Source organism: Callithrix jacchus, chromosome 11 (assembly GCF_049354715.1).
Source record: "Callithrix jacchus isolate 240 chromosome 11, calJac240_pri, whole genome shotgun sequence".
In the NCBI taxonomy this organism is placed as follows: domain Eukaryota; kingdom Metazoa; phylum Chordata; class Mammalia; order Primates; family Cebidae; genus Callithrix; species Callithrix jacchus.
In genome coordinates this window covers 19,076,828-19,096,000 of record NC_133512.1, presented here as the reverse complement: position 1 = coordinate 19,096,000, position 19,173 = coordinate 19,076,828, and the positions used below count along the sequence as shown (strand labels likewise).

At 36.1% G+C, this 19,173-nt stretch overlaps 1 long non-coding RNA gene across 2 annotated transcripts in view; it reads right to left on the bottom strand.

Annotated features, from left to right (window-relative positions):
• Positions 1–2,619: 2,619 nt before the first annotated feature.
• The window catches only part of LOC118143624 (uncharacterized), a 63,409-nt gene continuing 46,855 nt past the window's right edge, over positions 2,620–19,173 (bottom strand). Inside the window, exons 4-7 of one of the 2 annotated variants that reach the window (XR_008473304.2) lie at positions 6,659–6,719; positions 4,852–4,930; positions 4,205–4,454; positions 2,620–3,662 (exon numbers count right to left, since the gene is read on the bottom strand). This is a non-coding gene — a long non-coding RNA (uncharacterized LOC118143624). The remainder of the gene's footprint in view (positions 3,663–4,204; positions 4,455–4,851; positions 4,931–6,658; positions 6,720–19,173) is intronic. The other variant, XR_013523693.1, reaches the window with a different exon arrangement.

The window sequence follows — 19,173 nt, the reverse complement described above, 5'->3', positions numbered from 1 at the left end:
CTTAGAAAATACTTTATTTTGGCATCAATGAAAATGAAAAAAACTTGAATTAAAAAAGGGAGATCAATATATCACTTTTATTATTTAACTAATGCCACAGACAGAAAAAAACGTGAATTAAAAAAGGGAGAGCAATATATCACTGTTGTTATTTAATTAATGCCACAATTAGAAACACAAAGGATGGCCAGGAGCAGTGGCAGGCCTGTAATCCCAGCACTGTGGGAGACTGAGGTGGTCGGATCACCTGAGGTGAGGTGTTGAAGACCAGCATGGCCAACATGGCAAAACCCCTTCTCTACTAAAAATACAAAAATTAGCTGGGCCTGGTGGCGTGTACCTATAATCCCAGCTACCCAGGAGGCTGAGGCAGGAAAACTGCTAGAACCTGGGAGGCAGAAGTTGCAGTGAACCAAGATTGTACCACTGCACTCCAGCCTGAGTGACAGAGCAAGACTCCATCTCAAAAAAAAAAAAAAAGAAAAGAAGAAAAAGAAACACAACACAAAGGAGCTACCCAAAACTTAGTGACCTAGAACAGTCAGCATTTATTTATTCACATTCATTCACCCAGTTGACTAGCTGTCACTTGGAATGATGGTAGCAACTGGTGAAACACCATGTCTACTACTTACAAAAAAAAAAAAAAAAATACCCTGATGGGGTGGTGCATGCCTGTAATCTGAGCTACTTGGGAGGCTGAGACAGGAGAATCACTTGTACCTGGGAGGCAGAGTTTGCAGTGAGCTAAGATTACGCCATTGCACTACAGCCTGGGCAACAAGAGCAAAGTTCCTTCTAAAAAAAGAAAAAGAGGCAGAGTTCCCAGGAAGAAAGAGTCCAAGGCCTCTTTTTGTGTACTCATCACCAAAGCACTGTACCTAGGATCAGAAAAACACATACCACTTCTGCTTTCACTTCTGTTGCCCCAAACAAGTGACAAGCCCAGCCCAGATTCAAAGGGCGGAGAAATAAGAGTCCACCTATAAGGTAACATTGCAAACAGTATAGCTACAGGAAGGAGTGAAAAATTGGAGCCAGTTTTATAATAAAGATATCATGACATAAAGAAGTTGAAAACAAGATTTGAAAAAGAATTTATTACAGTAAATAATTTATTAAAAGCATCTACTTATTCTCTGAAGGGTTACAAAGAATATATGGATCCCTTGAGAGTAAAAATAGATGAATGGTAAGATGTTAAATCAAGAGACAAGAGATTTATTAAAGAGACTGACTTAAGGAAAACAATGTATAAGTATTACCACACCATGATTTAATATGCCTATAAAAGTGGTACAAATTATAATTGACAATGTAGATAACTGAGTCTGAGGAAGGCAAGTCTGGAGTCTCAGAGACAAAAGGCAGCTATAAATACAAATTAGGAGAATTAGTAAAAGGAAGTCCTGGCATTAGACCTCTAATGACCTCTTGCTCCTAAAAAATCACAAACGGAGAGAAACACTATTATGAGACTTAACAGAAGAAACTATTTTTAAACTGAGAAAAGACCCACACATGGTCATCAAAATCATTTACTAAGCATCAAGAAAAACATAATGGAAGCAGCAAAAACAAACTAGTAGGGAGGAAAATAAGAAATTAATGATTTTTTAAAGTTGAAAAATTCTAATTAACAATTATATCAAATGTCACTCCTTTAGCTAGACAACATAATACAAAATCACTAACAGAAAAATGTCTGACACAAGTATATGAGAAAAGTCTACAATGGCGTTAAAAACAAGTCTTTTCGAATTTACCAGGAGTAGATAATTTCTTTTCTTAAACATAAAAGGAAATTTTTAAAAAATTGAATGTCTTCCATTCTCTTTTGTAAATTCAACATAAGGTTGACATCAAATCTTGTCAAAGCAATTCAAATAACACAGTATCTTTGAATGTACATGCAAGCATTTTGACTATAATTTGTGCAGATTTATTTTGTGTTATATTAAAACAATAATGTACTGCAACCACAGTATAATAACCCAATAATGATTTAATACTATCAGAAAACTCATGAGTCTTCATGTTAATAATTAAATGAAGAGAAGGTATATGATTGCCTTCAATAATTCTGAAAAGCAGCTCATAAAATTATTTATTATTGGCAAATACTGTTGCCAAATTGTTAGTATATTCATAAAACCTAAGAAGATACAGAAAAATTATTTACAAACAGAAATCACAATTAATAAAGACACTATCCACAAGTTTTAGAAATTACCAAAATTATTTTTATCAACATTGTCATTTGATGTCATTTTGGATACCTGTTTATCTATGAGTCAATATAAATAAGAGTCATAAATAACGAAAAAGATAGACGATCATTATTACTTTCAAATTTATGACTGCACGTCACAAGAATAAACAAAACAGTCCTTAGAAATAACAAGAGTTCTGTAATGAGCAGCGCACAAAATAAATACTAAAGTTACTATTCAATATGTATTTTGCATATAGGGTGAAAAATCCTTTTGAAAAGGCTTCAAAAATACAAAATACTTGTAAATATAATTTAAATATGCATATCTTATGCAAGCAAAATTATACAACATTGTTGAAGGAAATAAAAGTAGATTAGGTATATCAGAAACCTAAATGGGATTTTTCTGTATCGTAATGATTTTAAACCTTCCTTTAAAATGCTGTAACTTTAGCATAATTTTGATAAAATCACATTCAGACTGTTTGGAACTTGTCAAGGTTGTTCTAGTTATCTGAAAGAAGAAGGGGTGTTGGAATGAGAAATAGGTTTTGCTCATGTGGAATGCATCAGGTAGGCACAGAATTCTATGGTTTCATACTAAGCACAAAACAACAGAAGCAAATATGACAGAAAAGAAACAGAGAGCAAAGAGCGATTAAAACACCTAAGTCATTTATCTAAAATGAAAGCTTGGGACAATCAGATGAAGCTCAGTAAATATTCACATTTTATAATTTTTAGATATTAAAATTTGAATAAAACATTTGTTATAAATATGGCACCACATCCCCCAAATGCACCCATATGTTTGAATTCATTGCAGAAACATAAGCAACAATTTTTGGAAATCCTACAACCACCATGTACTGCTGTGATTATACCGAATGATACCTCAACATCCTTCCCTGCAAATATTCCCTGCATGCCCAGTATAAAGGGTGAGAAAGGCTGCTGGGACATCTCTGAGTAGGAAAATAATGAGAGTCACTTTGCTTCTCTTCAATTGGGTAAGATTTATCAAAGAGAGCTCACTATGCAATTATACCAACATAAGTGATTTGGAGAAAAGGTAACAAGGTTTCTATAAGGAGAAATGGAGTGCATTAATCTACCTAGGATCTATCTGAAAATGAGTAAATAAGCACAGTGACACAAATCATTTTTTCCTTTGGCAAAATTTCAACTGAAAAGCTATAAAATGAATTATCATTAAGGTCTGGAGCAATGTTTTATCATGAATAAGGAACTGGAAATTGAAATATGCCCCTGCTACTAGATTAATGTTCCCTTGGTATTCTATTTTATTTCTCTACTCAAAAATCAATGAATTCCCACCAGCTGGCAAGTATTATATGAATTACTTAGTCAGGTATTTAATGCCCTTGATGCTCTTATTTGAACTTACTTCTCTTCTCTTGAAATTACCTCGTGCTCCAGTCCAACACTGTTCAATAGAAATATAATGTGAGTCACATATATAAATTTTAATTTTCAGTAGCCACATTAAAAAGTAAAGAAAAAAGGTAAAATAAATTTTACTAATATTTTTATTTAAATTAATATTCCGAAAATATTATCACTACAACATCTAATCAATGTAATCTCACTTATAAGTGAGAGCTAAAGGATGTGTACACAAATGAATACAGAGTGGTATAATGTACATTGGAGATGCAGAAGAGGGGAGCTAGGAAAAGGTGTGAGGGATAAAAAATCACCTATTGGGTATAATGTGCACTAAAATCCCAGACTTTATCACTCTACAATTTATCCATGTACCCAAAACCACTTACACCCCTAAGGTTATAGAAAATTTAAAAAATTTATCCATGTACCCAAAACCACTTACACCCCTAACGTTATAGAAAATTTTAAAAATTTATACAAAACAAAACTAATGACTTATTTTTGAGTCTCATTTGGTACTGTTTTCGATATCTGGTATGTATTTTATAGCTATACCTCATCTCAACTGGGACTAAGCACCTTTCAAGTATTCCAGAGCCACCCAGGTATAGTGGCTTCCGTGCTAATCCATACAGCTCCAGTTGAACCAATGGCTTGATTCTTCCTCCATTCCACGCCTTCACTCATTGTATACCTGTGTCTCTTCCTCATGTAGAACAGCATCACCATCCTTGACCCCTTCTGTGAAGTGATTTCCTCTGCATCATGTTCCTGGAGACGTAGCATTGCAGGTACAGGAGAGCCTCAATGATGCTGTAGTTCATATGCACTCATTCGTAATCAAACAAATGATATATAATTATGGCATCCTCTGAAATACACTGTTAGTCACACATGCATTACAGAAAATATGCTCTGTTACATTTCTGGCTTTTTAGAAAACAGGAACTGTCTGTTTTTCATCTTATAATCCCCACTGTCGTCTCCTACTACACCCCATCCTAGAATAGCATATTCATTTTTCTTACATAGTTAATAAATGCTTCTTGGAAGAGTAAGATAAATAAAAGTAAACAGTTTGGTCCCTCCTACACTACTGGTAGGCCTCAACCATTTTATAAATGGTAGAGAAATGGAATATTCCATGAAATATTCTATTTTACAGATTGCAGAGGTAGTGAAATGCCAAGCTGACAAAGATAAATTTCAGAAAAAAGAAAACTCACAGAGCTTGGTGAGTGAGCAGAAATCTGACAGATGATCTCCACTGTGAAGAAGGGAAGATAATGCATCTGAAAAGGAAACCTACACTCATTATAAAATGATGTGCTCTGAGCTCTCGTTTTCAAGCCAAGTAATGGAAGCAGTAATAGGCAGCCTGCTTCTTAAGCACAACAGGGCCATAGTTTACTAAGTCAGCTTGAGCAATACAGCAAACCCAACATAATTAGTCAAGAATTTTAAAAGTGTGATTCTTCTGAACAAAGGCTGACTTTGAACCCGTGATTGATGCAGCAAGCGACAAAGGGGTTAACGGAGGTGGTTCATAAGAGAAGCCTGTAGTTTGAACCCTGGAAATGGATGAGCCTGCTCCAGTGGGCTTGTCCCTGGAGGGGAAGGGAGTAAACACAATGACAGAAGTCTGCCAGTCATTCAGGGAAGAAAGGGCACCAGCAGCAGGAGGTGTTCCAGAAAGCAGCCAGGGGCAGGGCTGTTTTCCTCCAGCAAGGCCGTGGAGGCCCTGGAGACATAACAGTCTAGGATTTCCCACAGGGCTGTGGAGCTGATACAGGTTTGGTGGATTGGTAAGGATACACAATGCCCCATCTTCCTAACTAGGTTATCCATCTACATATTAGGCATCAGTGGACAAAACAATGCCCACATAAATAGACTGAGCTCCAAAATGATGCACAGACACGAGAATAAGAGAGAAGTCAGATCATTAAGAAGAAAGCACAGTCGGAAGTGGACTGGCAGTCACTTGGATGCAAAGCCATCTCAATGACTGGCTTAGATTTCCACATTACATCCAAACAGCTTTCATCCTAGAGTGTGTCTCAAGCAGCAGGTATTGCTATGTGAATTCAATTATGAAGATTTGGTGTTTCCAGGACACAAGGAATGAAACAAGCTGTGGTAAAGGTCATCTGTCCTCAAATACTTGCTTTCTACCCAATATATAATGACATAGTTGTAGTTACCAGTAAAAGCATAGCGTGAGTGTGTGTGTGTGTTTGTGTGTGTGTGTGCATGTGTTTGTGTGGGTATACACATTATCCTTCGAATGAAATTGCATCTTGGCACAGTTAACTAATTCCTGCTTGTCTATTCTTCTTGCTAGTAGTAAAATCTCACTCACATCACCAAGTGCTTATGGTTAAATCAAGGGTTAGTATTCCTAGAGTGCAAAAAATTCCAAACCCTTTATGCTATACTGGATGAAAGTCATCAGAAAGCAGCTACAATCTACATCTCCCATGATAGCTTCACAGAGAAAGACACCACACAGTAGGACTTCTCACTAACACGTCAGGCAGCTCACTCACATGCAAAGATGACTTTGTTCAACCACACCAGAAGCAACACATAAAAGTCTATCTAAATATAGAACTGATAACAGAAATTGAGTTTCTACCAAACCTGTAGCAAATACAAAGAATGGGTCCCAAAAATGCAAGTTTTCTGCTTGGAAAACCTATGCTTTTAGCTGTATTTCTAATTCCATCAAAGTAGAAGATGGCTAAACAGATTATATAAATGTAACTCGATTATCTTTTCAGCTAATATACAATTGACCCTTAAACAAGACAGAAGTTAGGGCCACCGGCCCATCGGGCAATTGAAAATTTGCTTATAACTTTTGAGTCTCCCAAAATTTAACTACAACTGTTGACCTGGAGCCTCTGATAACACAGTCAATTAATACATATTTTGTATGTTATATGCATTACATACTTTATTCTTACAATAAATTAAGCTAGAGAAAAGAATGCTGTTAAGAAAATCATAAGGAAGAGAATATATATTTACTATTCACTAAGTAGAAGTGGTCATCATAAAGAACTTCTTTCTTGTCTTCAAGTTGAGTAGGCTGAGAAAGGGGAGAAGGAGGAGTTAATCTTGCTGTCTCTAGAATGGCAGAGGCAGAAGTAAATCTGCATAGTTAAAATCCATGTTGTTCACGTGTTAACCATATAATAAACGACATTAAAAAGAAACTTAAGTTGTCAATGAAAGAATTGAGAGGACTGTCCTCTCTTTATGACTATACACAGAACCTTTTATTCAAGGACTAGTAATTTTAAAAATGTAACTGCAATAGATTTTCTAATATTTTTGCAATATAAAAGGAGAAAATCAAACCAAATTGATAGGATTGAAATATGTATTATGCAGTTTCTAGAAATCTAAAAACTTCACCAAAGAGGATTTACAGATTGTAAACATACACATGTAAAGCTGCTCGACATCATTAACTACCAGGGGAATGCCAATTAAATCAAAGAGATACCACTACACCTATTCAAATGGTTAAGATAAAAATTTCAAGTGCTGACAATTTCGAGTGCCAATGAGGATGCAGAACAACATTGTTGATGGGTTAAAAATGATGCAACCATTCCAAAAAAATAGTTCTGCAACTTCTTGCAAAATAAAACATACTCTTAAAATATGACCCAGCAATTCCACTCCTGGACATTTACCCTAGAGAATCGAAAGTTTATGTTTACAGAAAAACCTGCACGTAATGTTTATAGTAACTTTATAAAAGCTAAAAACTGGAAACAATTCAGAATTCAGAACTCTGATGTCTCTCAACATGTGAATGGGTAAAAATCCAGGGCTATATCTATGTAATAGAATACTAGTCATTGGCAAAATTCAGCCAACAAAAACTTGAATGAGGCTGGGCACAGTGGCTCAGGCCTGTAATCACAGCACTTTGGGAGGCCAAGGGAGGCAGATCACCTGAGGTCAGGAGTTTAAGAAAGGCCTGGCCAACATGGTGAAACCCCATCTCTACTAAAAATAGAAAAATTAGCCGGATGTGGTGGCGCATGCCTGTACTCCCAGCTACTCAGGAGGATGAGGCATGAAAAATCGCTTGAACCCAGGAGGCAGCGGTTGGCAGTGAGCCGAGATTGCACTGCTGCACTACAGCCTGGGTGACAGAGCCAGACTCCATCTCAATAAAAACGAACGAACAAACAAACAACAACAAAAAAAAGAATCTCAAAGGCATTCTGTTGAATTAAAGAGGTCTAACAAGGTTACGTATTTTTTGATTCAACTTATTGGCTATTCTGGAGAAGGTAAAACTATAAATAAACAGAATAATGGCTGCCAGGCATTAAAGGTTGAAGAAGGGTATGACTACAAAATTCATGAGGGAATATTTTAGATAATGGAACTTTTCTGTATTCTGATTGCGGCGCAGTTCCATAAATTATCCTTCTGTTAAAACACAGACTTGTACGCCAAAACAAAATGCCAATTTTACTATAGGCAAATATTTTTTTAAAAAATTTCTAGCTCGTCACCCACCTTCTGACAAATGTGTGTCTTGTTTAGGCATACAAGGAAAGTTCTCCCTTTACCACACGCAATAGAACAGTGTTGTCAGTGGAGAAGAGTGATGAAGACTGAGGGTAAGAGTCTGCAAACTAGGTCATCATAGAAAATCAGGAACAACATAGCCCAGTGGCGGTGTACTGCTGTTCCTTCCAGGTAAACTGCAATTGATAGTACTTTAAAAATAACATATAGAGAAAGCATTTTCCAAACCCATCACTACATACCATGTGCCAGGGGCATATAGAATCGTTCCAGTAAAGAAACTGCATCTGGAAAAAAAGCTGCAGTTGAAGTCTCTAGCTGATAAAGTTTAAGATAATACAGAGACATTTTTGAAGACACAGACTAAATGCTCGAGTGAAATATGAGAGATAAAATGGGGGTAGAAGAAATAAAACCTGCAGCATAACTTTTAGTGATTTATGTTGGCACATACTGTGTGATTATACAAAAAAGTGACACTGTTTTTAACTTGCTATTCTCAGTCAGGGAGCAAGTGCAAGAAATTCCCTCTTTTTTTACTTCTTTCTCTGTATTAACAACATTTTAAAAGATTACGTAGTCTTAGGTTGGTTATTGCATTCTCTATTGAGAATGCAATATGGCAAGCACCATTTCTACCAAGGTTCTTCGGTTTCTTTATAAATATAGGTATGTGCGTATATGCATCCATAAATGTATGTAGAATGTATATTCGTGAAAAATCTGACTCATAAGAATTTATGGTGTGAGTGCATGTGTGTGTATGTAACCAAACGACTTAGATTCTTATGAGTTAGACTTTGCACTAATTCCTCGTGGGTATGCAGTGATCTTACTCTAGTTATGCATCAGAAGGAAATAGTGAGTGGTAAATTCTTCTTGAGAAAAGCCATCTCCTTGCAAAGAAACAGGTTAAAATGCAAGTATTTACAAAGTCTTTGAGCAAAAGAAGTGTAATTTCCTTAGAAGCAGGAGCTAATTCTGTTGGTGAGGGAAGACGGGATTTCCAAAGGTTCAAGGTTCTCACATTTACCATGTCTTACCCCAAAATCCCTATCTAAAGTCTCAATTCTCACTGCCTTGCACTCGATGCCTTTACTTTCCCAGAGAAGAGTTAATGGAGGCTCTGTATTCAATTCAGTGTTTCAGTTATCTATTGCACAGTTGTATGTTGCATCTTATTTTTAGCCACATTTTTGCCATAGCCATAAAACAGAAGATATTTTTAGGATATTAATGGAAGTTCTCAAGTTCTCTCTGGCTTTTTATTGCTGTGAGTGAGCTCTCCGAGTTATCATCTCAACCCTTGGTCTTGTAACTTTTATTACTCTTCGCAAATGTATTATTTGCAATGTCATATCAAAATTCTGTCCCTTGTTCGTGTCCTTTGTAGGGACACGGATGAATCTGGAGAACGTCATTCTCAGAAAACTGACACAAGAACAGAAAATGAAATACTGCATGTTCTCATAGGCGGGTGATGAACAATGAGAACACATGGACACAGGGAGGGGAGCACTACACACTGGGGTCTATTGGGGATAGGGGAGGGACAGCAGGGGGCGGGATCTGGGGAGGGATAGCCTGGGAAAATGCCAGGTGTGGGTGAAGGGGAGGAAGGTAGCAAATCACACTGCCACGTGTGATTTGCTACCTATGCAACTATCTTGCATGTTCTGCACATGTACCCCAAAACCTAAAATGCAATAAAAAAAAATCTGTCACTTGTAAGTATTCTATACCAAAGAGCTGCAGGTAATTAATAAAAATAATTTGAACGCCAAATGATTGCCATGTTTTATTTACTACTGGAAAGGATGTCATTATTAAAGACCAAACAGTGATCGAGCCAATGTCAGAATCCTGTTTTTGAAAATCTATTTCTTGGTATCATTCTTGGTACCAAGCAGCGATTGGTAGAGCAAATGCAAAGAAAGAGAAATTAAGAAATATTTGAAACCAAGCAACAATAGAAACTGAGCAGAAATATTAGTCTTTTGTGTCCAAACTGTAACTGCATCTCAAGCACTAATAAACATGAAGAAGGAAATAATAAATTTTAGTTTAGATATACATAAAATAATGAACTAGATGCAATAGAGAAATTTAACAGACCCCAAATCTGATTCTTTAAGAAATCTACAATGAAACAGCTTTGTTGTCTGGAGTCACACCTGAGGTTCGTTGTCCACAACCATAGAGAACAAGGATGCAGACACACAAAGAGTGAGGTTCAGAGTGGAAGTTTAATAAGCAAAAGCGAGAGAAGAGCTCTCTGCTGCAGAGAGGGGTCCTGAAAAAATGGGTTGCCAGACCGCAGTGAAATGCAAGGGGTTTTAGAGATGAGTCGGTGAGGGGGCAGTGTCTGATTTACACAAGGCACAAAAAATTGGTTAGACTAGGTGTCCCATTTGCATAGGGCACACATTTCTGGGGGCCTCACCTTAATCTTCATTATGCAGGCAGGTTCTCTGTCTGAGCTGCGCCATGATGCCCATTTCTTTGTTTCTGAACATGTGTAACCAAAAAGGGAAAATGGAGCCTTTGTGTCGGACATGTATGGAACCCACATATCCCTTTTCTCTTGGTGCAGCTGCCAGCATTCTTTCATACAAGCACCTATGCTTGCAGCTCGATTTTTCAGGCTGCTCTTTGTTAGAAAAGAAATTACTTGGAGGGCTGCTTTTTGCTAGAAGGGTGGCTCAGAGCCAAAGATTCTGCTGTCCTCACTACCTGCCTAAATAATTTCTTTCTACCTCCTCTATTAGTAAGATATACTGATTTCCATTTTGTTATAAAGACACATGCATGCATATGTTTAATGCAGCACTATTCACAATAGCAAAAATATGCAGTTAACCTAAATGCCCATCAATGGTAGACTGGGTAAACAAAATGTGGTACATACCCGCCATGGGATACTATGTAACCATAAAAAGGAATAAGATCATGTTCTTTGCAGGAACATATATGACGCTGGGGGCCATTATCCTTAGCAAACTAATACAGGAACAGAAACCAGCTACTGTATATTCTCACTTGTAAGTGGGAGCTAAATGATGAGAACACATGGATGCATAGAAGGGAACAACACGCACTCGAGCTTGCTGGAGGGTGAAGAGTGGAGGAGGGAGAGGATCAGGAAGAATAACTAATAGGTACTAAGCTTAATACCTGAGTGACGAAATAATTTGTACAACAAACCCCCATGATGCAAATTGACATATGCAATAAACCTGCACATGCACACCTGAACCTAAAACAAATACATAAATAAATAAAATAAACTTTTCATAAATAAACTTTTCATTTTCTTGCTTTATGTAATACACTTGGCATGTAAGAAGATACATTGATTTCATGAAGATATAAACAGAATTTAGAATAAAGAAAATGAGAACTGAAGACATATATGTGTAGTTAAAATTATTTGTTTAAAGTCGTTTGTATGAAAGTATATATAAACATCTGCATAGCAATAATTTTAAAACCTGGATGAAAAATAAATCAATAGCTTGGAACAAGAATAAGTAGACAACTTGAAAAGAAATATTTAAATACATTTAAAATGTTAATTCAAGTTGCCTTTTCAAAAAAGTCCCAGGTGAAGACACTGTTACAAGTAAATAGTGTAAACATTTGATGGAACTGAGAATCTATACCAGGGGTTCCAACCCCCGGGTCGTGGACTGGTACCTGTCTGTGGACTGTTAGGAAAAGGGCTGCACAGCAGGTGAGCGGCGGGCAAGGAAGTGAACCTTCATTTGTATTTAAAGCTGCTCCTCATCATTCACATCCTCCACCTCTTGTCAGATCAGCAGCAGCATTAGATTGTCATAGGAGAGGATCTCATTGTATTGTCAATTGCACATGCAAAGGATCTTGGTTGTGTGCTCTTTATGGGAATCTAACGCATAATGATCTGTCACTGTTTCCCATCACCCCCAGATGGAACCAGTTACTTGTGGGGAAACAAACTCAGGGCTCTCACCTATTCTGCATTATGGTGAGTTATATAATTATATAATACAATGTAATAATAATAATAAAGTGCACAATAAATGTAATGCATTGGAATCATTCCAAAGTCATTCCCCTCCACCCCTCACCCTGACACGTGGAAAAATTTTCTTCCAGGAAACCAGTCTCGGGTGCCACAAAGGTTGGGGGCTGCTGACCTATACTATAAGATTTCTTAAAAAAATAAAAAAATAAATAAGAAAATGAAAAATGGCAAAGTCAGTCAATCATTTTGTCAGACAAGAATAAAAGGATAACAAAGTCTAAATCCTAGAGAGGAAAATTTAAATAAATAAATATTATTTTGACAACGGATCCACATTACTTTGTATAAACATAGGTGCAAAAATTTTAGTTAAAATGTTTCTAATTGTACCTAACACATTATTGTAAAATACACTAATCATGTTTCTCATGAATGCATTGATGATTAATATTCAAAATATCTACAAATGAAAAATACATTTATAATTCAATAGAAATATGTTAACATTTATAGGTATTTGGGGTATTAATCATCAATGTATCTGCATTACATAGTTGCACATATAATTTCAAAATTATATATATATAAATTAAATTGTACTCATTTTTCTTTACTTTAAAGTATTATTTCCTCTTAATTTTTACATTAATTTGTTCAAATCAGGATCCAGACTGAGAGATACACATTTCATTTGATACTATATTTCTCAAGGCACTTAATTTAAAAATTGAGGTCACTCACTTTTTTCTTGGCTTTTTAAAAATTACTATTCATTATTTTTTAGGTCAGTTTAGGTTTACACAAATTTGAGCAGAAAGTATAGAGAGTTCCTATATATCCTCTTGGCTCTTCTCCTGACTATTGACATCTTACACGAATATTGTACATTTGTTACAATTGATGAGCTAATATTACACATTATTAACCAACTAAAGTACATAGTTCATAACTGGGTCACTCTTTGAGTTTTGGCCAATGTGTAATTATGGATATTCACCATTAAAGTATCCAACAAAATAATTTCACAGCTCAAAAAATCCCTTGTGCTCCATTCTTTCATCCTTCCCTCTCCAATTCCCTGGCTAGGACAGATCATCTTATGCTTCCATAGTTTTAGCTTTTCCAGGATGTGACATAGTTGAATCATAGGGCATACAGTTTTTGCACATTAGCTTCTTTCACTTACCGATATGCATTTAAGTTGCCTTCATGTCTTTTTGTGGCTAGAAACCTGTTATAAACTGAATGTTTGTGTCTTCTCCATAATTCATATGTTGAAACCTTAATTCTGAGTGTGATGGTATTTGGAGGTGAGATCTTTAGGAGTTAATTAGGTTTAGATGAGGTCATGAGGGTGGGACCCTCATGATGGAGTTACTGCCCTTATAAGAAAACACTTGCTCACCTCATGCACACACACTAACAAAAGGCCATGTGAGCGACCAGTCAGAAGGTAGCCTTCTGCAACTCAGGCAGAGAGTCCTCACCAGATAGTGGCCCTGCTGGCACCTTGATATTGGACTTCAGTCTTCAGGACTATGAGAAATACATTCTGTTATTTAAATCACCCAGTCTGTAGAATTTTGTTATGGAAGCTGATGCTAAGAAAATGTTTCATTTCTTCCTTTTTTTTTTTTTTTTATGTGTGTTTGGGATTGTTGCCCAGGCTGGAGTGCAGTGGTGTGATCACTGCTCACTGCTGCCCCAACCTCCCAGACTCAGGTGTTTTTCCCACTCAGCCTACCAAGTAACCAGGACCACATGCACATGCCACCCATGCCTGGTTAATTTTTGTATTTTTTTTTTTGTAGAGATGGAGTCTCACCATGTTCCCCAGGCTGGTTTCAAACTCCTAGGCTCAAGTGATCCTCCTGCCTTGGCCTCCCAAACTCTTAGGATTACAGGCATGTGCCACCATGCCCAGCCATCTTTTTTATTGTTGAGTAATATTTCATTTCAGGGATGAACCACATGTCGTTTATTCATTCACCTACAGAATGAATTAGTTGCTTGTAACTTGTGAAAATTCTGAATAGAGCTGCTATAAATATTTGTTTGCAGTGTTTTACGAGCATGCACATTTTTTATTCGAGTAAATACCAGGGAGCATGATTGCTGGGTCATATGGTAAGAGTATGTTTAGTCTTGTAAGAAACCGCCAAACTCTCTTACAAGCTGGTTTTATCACTGTGAATTCCTACTGGCTGTGAGAGTTCCTGCTACTCCATGTTTCAGCGGCATATGAGTTTTCAATGTTTTAGATTTTAGCCATTCTAGTAGGTGTATAGTGGTATCTCATTGTTATTTTAATTGTAATTGTATTGTAATAATTTTGAACATCTTCTATGCTTATTTGCCATCTGTATATTTTTGATGAGATATCTGTTCAGATATTTGCTTACTTTAATTGGATTGTTTAATTGGATGGTTTACAAAATTTAATAATGTCTTACTGTTGAGCTTTATGTCCTTGTGTGTTTTGGATAACAGTCTTTTATCTTACATGTGTTTTGCAAATATTTTCTCCCGGTCTGTGGATTATCTTTTCCTTCTCATAACAGTGTCTAACTCAGAGCAGTTTTTTAATTTTAATGAAGTCTAACTTATCATTTTGTCTTTCTTTCTTGGATCATGTTTTTGGTCACTGTATCTAAAAAATAATCACCAAACCCAAAGTCTCTTAGATTTTCTTCGATGTGATCTATCTTCTAGAAGGTTTATACTTAGAGTTTTATAACTAAGTGTATGATCCATTTCGAGTTTGCTTTTGTAAAAAGTACATAGACCTTATCTGAACTCATTTTATTTTCGGCATGTGGGCGCCCACTTGTTCCAGCACCAGTTGTTAAAGAGACTATCTATTCTCTGTGGAATTCCCTCTGCACTTCCAAGTTTCATTGACTATATTCTTGTGGATTTATATCTGGACTCTATTTGTTTGCAACGATCCGTATGTCTATTCCTTAGCCAATATCCCATTGTCTTGATTCTTTTTTCTCTTTTAAAAAATTTTTAAATTATTTCTTTTTAATTTTTCCCTCCCCACCCTCCCCACCCCCTGCAGTCTCTCCCCTAACCTCCACCAACTGCCCCAGTATGTGATGCTTCTCTCCCCAAGTCCACATGTTCTCATTGTTCAACACCCCACGTGAGTGAGAATATGCAGTGTTTGGTTCTCCGTTCTCATGTCAGTTTGCTGAGAATGATGGTTTCTAGATTCATCCGAGTCCCTACAAAGGACACGAACTCATCGTTTTTTATGGCTGCATAGTATTCCAAGTGTATATATGTGCCACATTTTCTTTGTCCAGCCTATCATTGATGGGCATTTGGGTTGGTCCCAGGTCTTTGCTATTGTACACGGGGCCGCAATGAACATGTGTGTGCATGTGTCTTTATAAGACACTTTATAGTCCTTTGGGTATCTACCCAGTAATGGGATCGCTGGGTCAATTGGAATTTCTATTTCTAGATCCTTGAGGAATCATCACAGTGTCTTCCACGATGGTTGAAGTAATTACACTCCCACCAACTGTGTAAAGTGTTCCTATTTCTCCACATCCCCTCCAGCATCTGTTGTCCCCAGATTTTTAAATGATTGCATTCTTATAGCTTCATAGCAAGTCTTCAAGTCAGCTAGTGTCAGTCTTGTGTACTTGTACTTCTCTCTCAGTATTGTGTTGTCTATTCTAAGTTTTCTTCCTTTCAAAATACACTTTTGTTTTTTGTTTTTGTTTTTGTTTTTTTGAGATAGAGTCTTGCTCTGTTGACCAGGCTGAAGTGCAGTGGTGCCACCTTGGCTCACTGCAACCTCTGCCTCCTGGGTTCAAGCATCTCCTGCCTCACCCCCCCCCCACTAGCTGGGATTACAGGCATGTGCCACACACCTAGCTAATTTTTGCATTTTTAGTAGAGACAGAGTTTAACTGTGTTGGCCAGGATCATCTCAAGTGATGATCTCAAGTGACCTCAAGTGATCCACCTGTCTCAGCCTCTCAAAGCATGGGGATTACAGGAGTGAGGCACTGGACCTGGCCTCAAAATACACCTTAGAATCTATTTGTTGATGTCCAAAAAATAACGTGCTAGAATTTTGATTGGGATTGCATTGAATCTATAGATCAAATTGGGAAAATATGCTATTTTAAAATATTGAGTCTTTTTATCCATGTATATGGAGTATCTTTCCATTTATTCATGTTTGATTTTTTCCACAGAGTTTTACAGTCTTGACTCAAATATATTTAGTAAATATTTTAAAAAGATTCATATATGTGTTTCATTTTTTCATTCAAATATAAATGGTATTGTGCTTTTAATATCAAATTCCAATTGTTCATTCTTGGCATATAAGAAAGTAATTGACTTTTGTATATTAACTTCATTTCCTGCAAGATTGCCATAATGGTCTTTCTTTTTTTCTTCTTATCTACAAGTTTGTCAATTTTATCAATTATTTCAAAAAATTGGTTTTGGCTTCATTGATATTCTGTATTGATTTCCTGTCTCCAAGTTCGGTGATTTCTGCCTTATGCTTTATTGTTTCTTTGTTTCTACTTAGTTTTAATTTAATCTTTTCTTCTTTTTCTAGTTTTCTGCAGAGGGACCTATATTATTGATTTTAAGGCCAGGAATAGTGGCTCATGCCTGTAATCCCAGCACTAAAAAACAGGAGGATCCCTTGAGCCCAAGATTTTGAGACCAGCCTAGGCAACAAAGTGGGACCCCATTTCTATTTTTTGAAAATAAAAATAAAATCTTTCTCTTTTATACATTGAATACAATACGTTTCCATTTAAGCACTGCTTTCATCACATTTCACAAATTGCAATGAATTTTATTTTAATTTTTATTTAGTTAAAATCTTTTAAAATTTTTCTTGAAATGCCTTCTTTAATTCATATGTTATTAGGAAGTGTTTTCTTTAATCTCTAAGTAATTTGGGATATTCCAGCTCTCATTCTGTTATTGTAATCTAAGAGCAAACCTTCTGTAATTTCTATCCTTTCGATTTGTTATGTTTTCTGCACATAATGTGATCTAATTTGGTGAATATCCCATGTGAGCTTGAGAACAATGTGTATTCTGCTCTTATTATACGAAGTATTTTATAGATGATAATTAAGTCCAGTTGACTGATGGGTGTGTTGAATTCACCACGTCATCACTGATCCACTGGATCTATTAGTAACGAAAGAAGGCTGAAATCTCCAATTTTGAAAGTGGATTCACCTATTTCTCCTTGCACTTCTACCAATATTCTTCCTCACATCTTTTGATGTTCTGTTAAATCTGTACATGTTATGATAGAATCAGCTCCTTGATTGTTACGTAATGCCCTTTATATCCCTGGCAGTTTTACTTGCTCTGAAGTCTGCTTTGTCTAAAGTTAGTATAGCTTCTCCAGGTCTCTTTTAATTAGCATTAACATGGTATACCTTTCTGCAACCCTTCACTTTTAATCCATCCAAGTTTTTATATTTAAAGCAGGATTTTCATAGAAAACATAAAGTTGGTACTTTCTAAAAAAATTTATTCTAACAATCTGTCTTTTAACCAGTATATTTAGACTGCTGACATGTAAAGCAACTTTGATGTAGTTGGATACAGGCCTTGTTAAGAAAATCAGAATGCTCTGGGCATAATGCAAAATAGCACCTTCCACCTTGCCCTGCCAAAAGCATCAGGGGATATTTCTCCCACCCTCACTGTGAGAATCTGGCAGGGCTAGAGGAGCAAAACTGATGAAAGTGTGGGGACCATCCTAAGACAGGGTCTTCCTCAGTTTTAACTTTCGCATTTGTTTTCCCTGAGCCTCCCACAGTTCCTTAATTATGAGTTGCATTTCTTTCTTCAGTACTCATCCCTGTGGGCATCTCTGCTCCTGGGCTTTGGCTCTGGTAAGTTCCCTGATGCTGCCTGTCTCCTTCATTTTGGGAGTAGCAGTTTGCCCTATGACTGGCCTCTAATGGGTCTAAGAAGAGCTTTGATTTTTAGTTTGCTCAGCTTTTTTCTTGTTGTGTGGACAGAAGTGATGATCTCTGAGTTTCTTTTATCTGAAGCAGTAACCAGAAGTCTTAAGGTACTAATGTATTTAATATCTTAACGTACTCCCTTTAAATACAGAGACAGGACAAGAATCCCTGCTGGGATCAGATCTTCTGGGTAATACATAAAGCCCAGCAAAATAAACAATGTATTTACAGAACTGAATAAAATAAAATGTTCATTATTTATAGATTTTATGATCAACTGTAGAAAACACAACCAGAATTTAATAGACTATTAGAAGTAAGAAGAATACAAGTTTCCTAGCACAGATTTAAAATAATGAAGACCATTTCTCTATATCAGCAATAACAATTAAAAGCTATATATTGAGGAATAAAGCTCACACAGTAAGTTCATGACTTTTTAAAGAAAATTCTTAAAACCTGATTAGAGTAAAAAAATTAAAATATTGTATTTAACTCCAATTAATCTATAAATGTATAATCTAATCACATTTAAACTCAGCTGGATTTTTTTCAAGTGCTCAGCAAAATTACCTTAAAATTTACTTGAGATAATAAAGATTCATGAATAGCTAAATTGGTCTTGGGGAAAGAAAAGAGAAACTTGCCATGCAAGAATTTATGATATAATAGAATAATAATAATGTTAACATTAACAATAAAATTGTATGATATGGTTGTTGTAACTAAAATATAGACTCTTTTAGAATAGAATGGCAAGGTCAAAAATAAAACCTCATAAAATACATATAGCTTGATATATAATAAAAGTGGCACCAATACACTGACAATAAAAGAAAAAATACTTAGTTGCTTGTTTGGGGGAGACTGCTGAGCTTACAAGAAAATAAAGCTGGATCAATATCTTGTACTAACTATAAGAGGGTTCAGTATTATAAACTTAAAAATTAAAGATAACCTAAGCTAAAAGATGAAAATACAGAACACTATCTTAGGATCTAGAGATA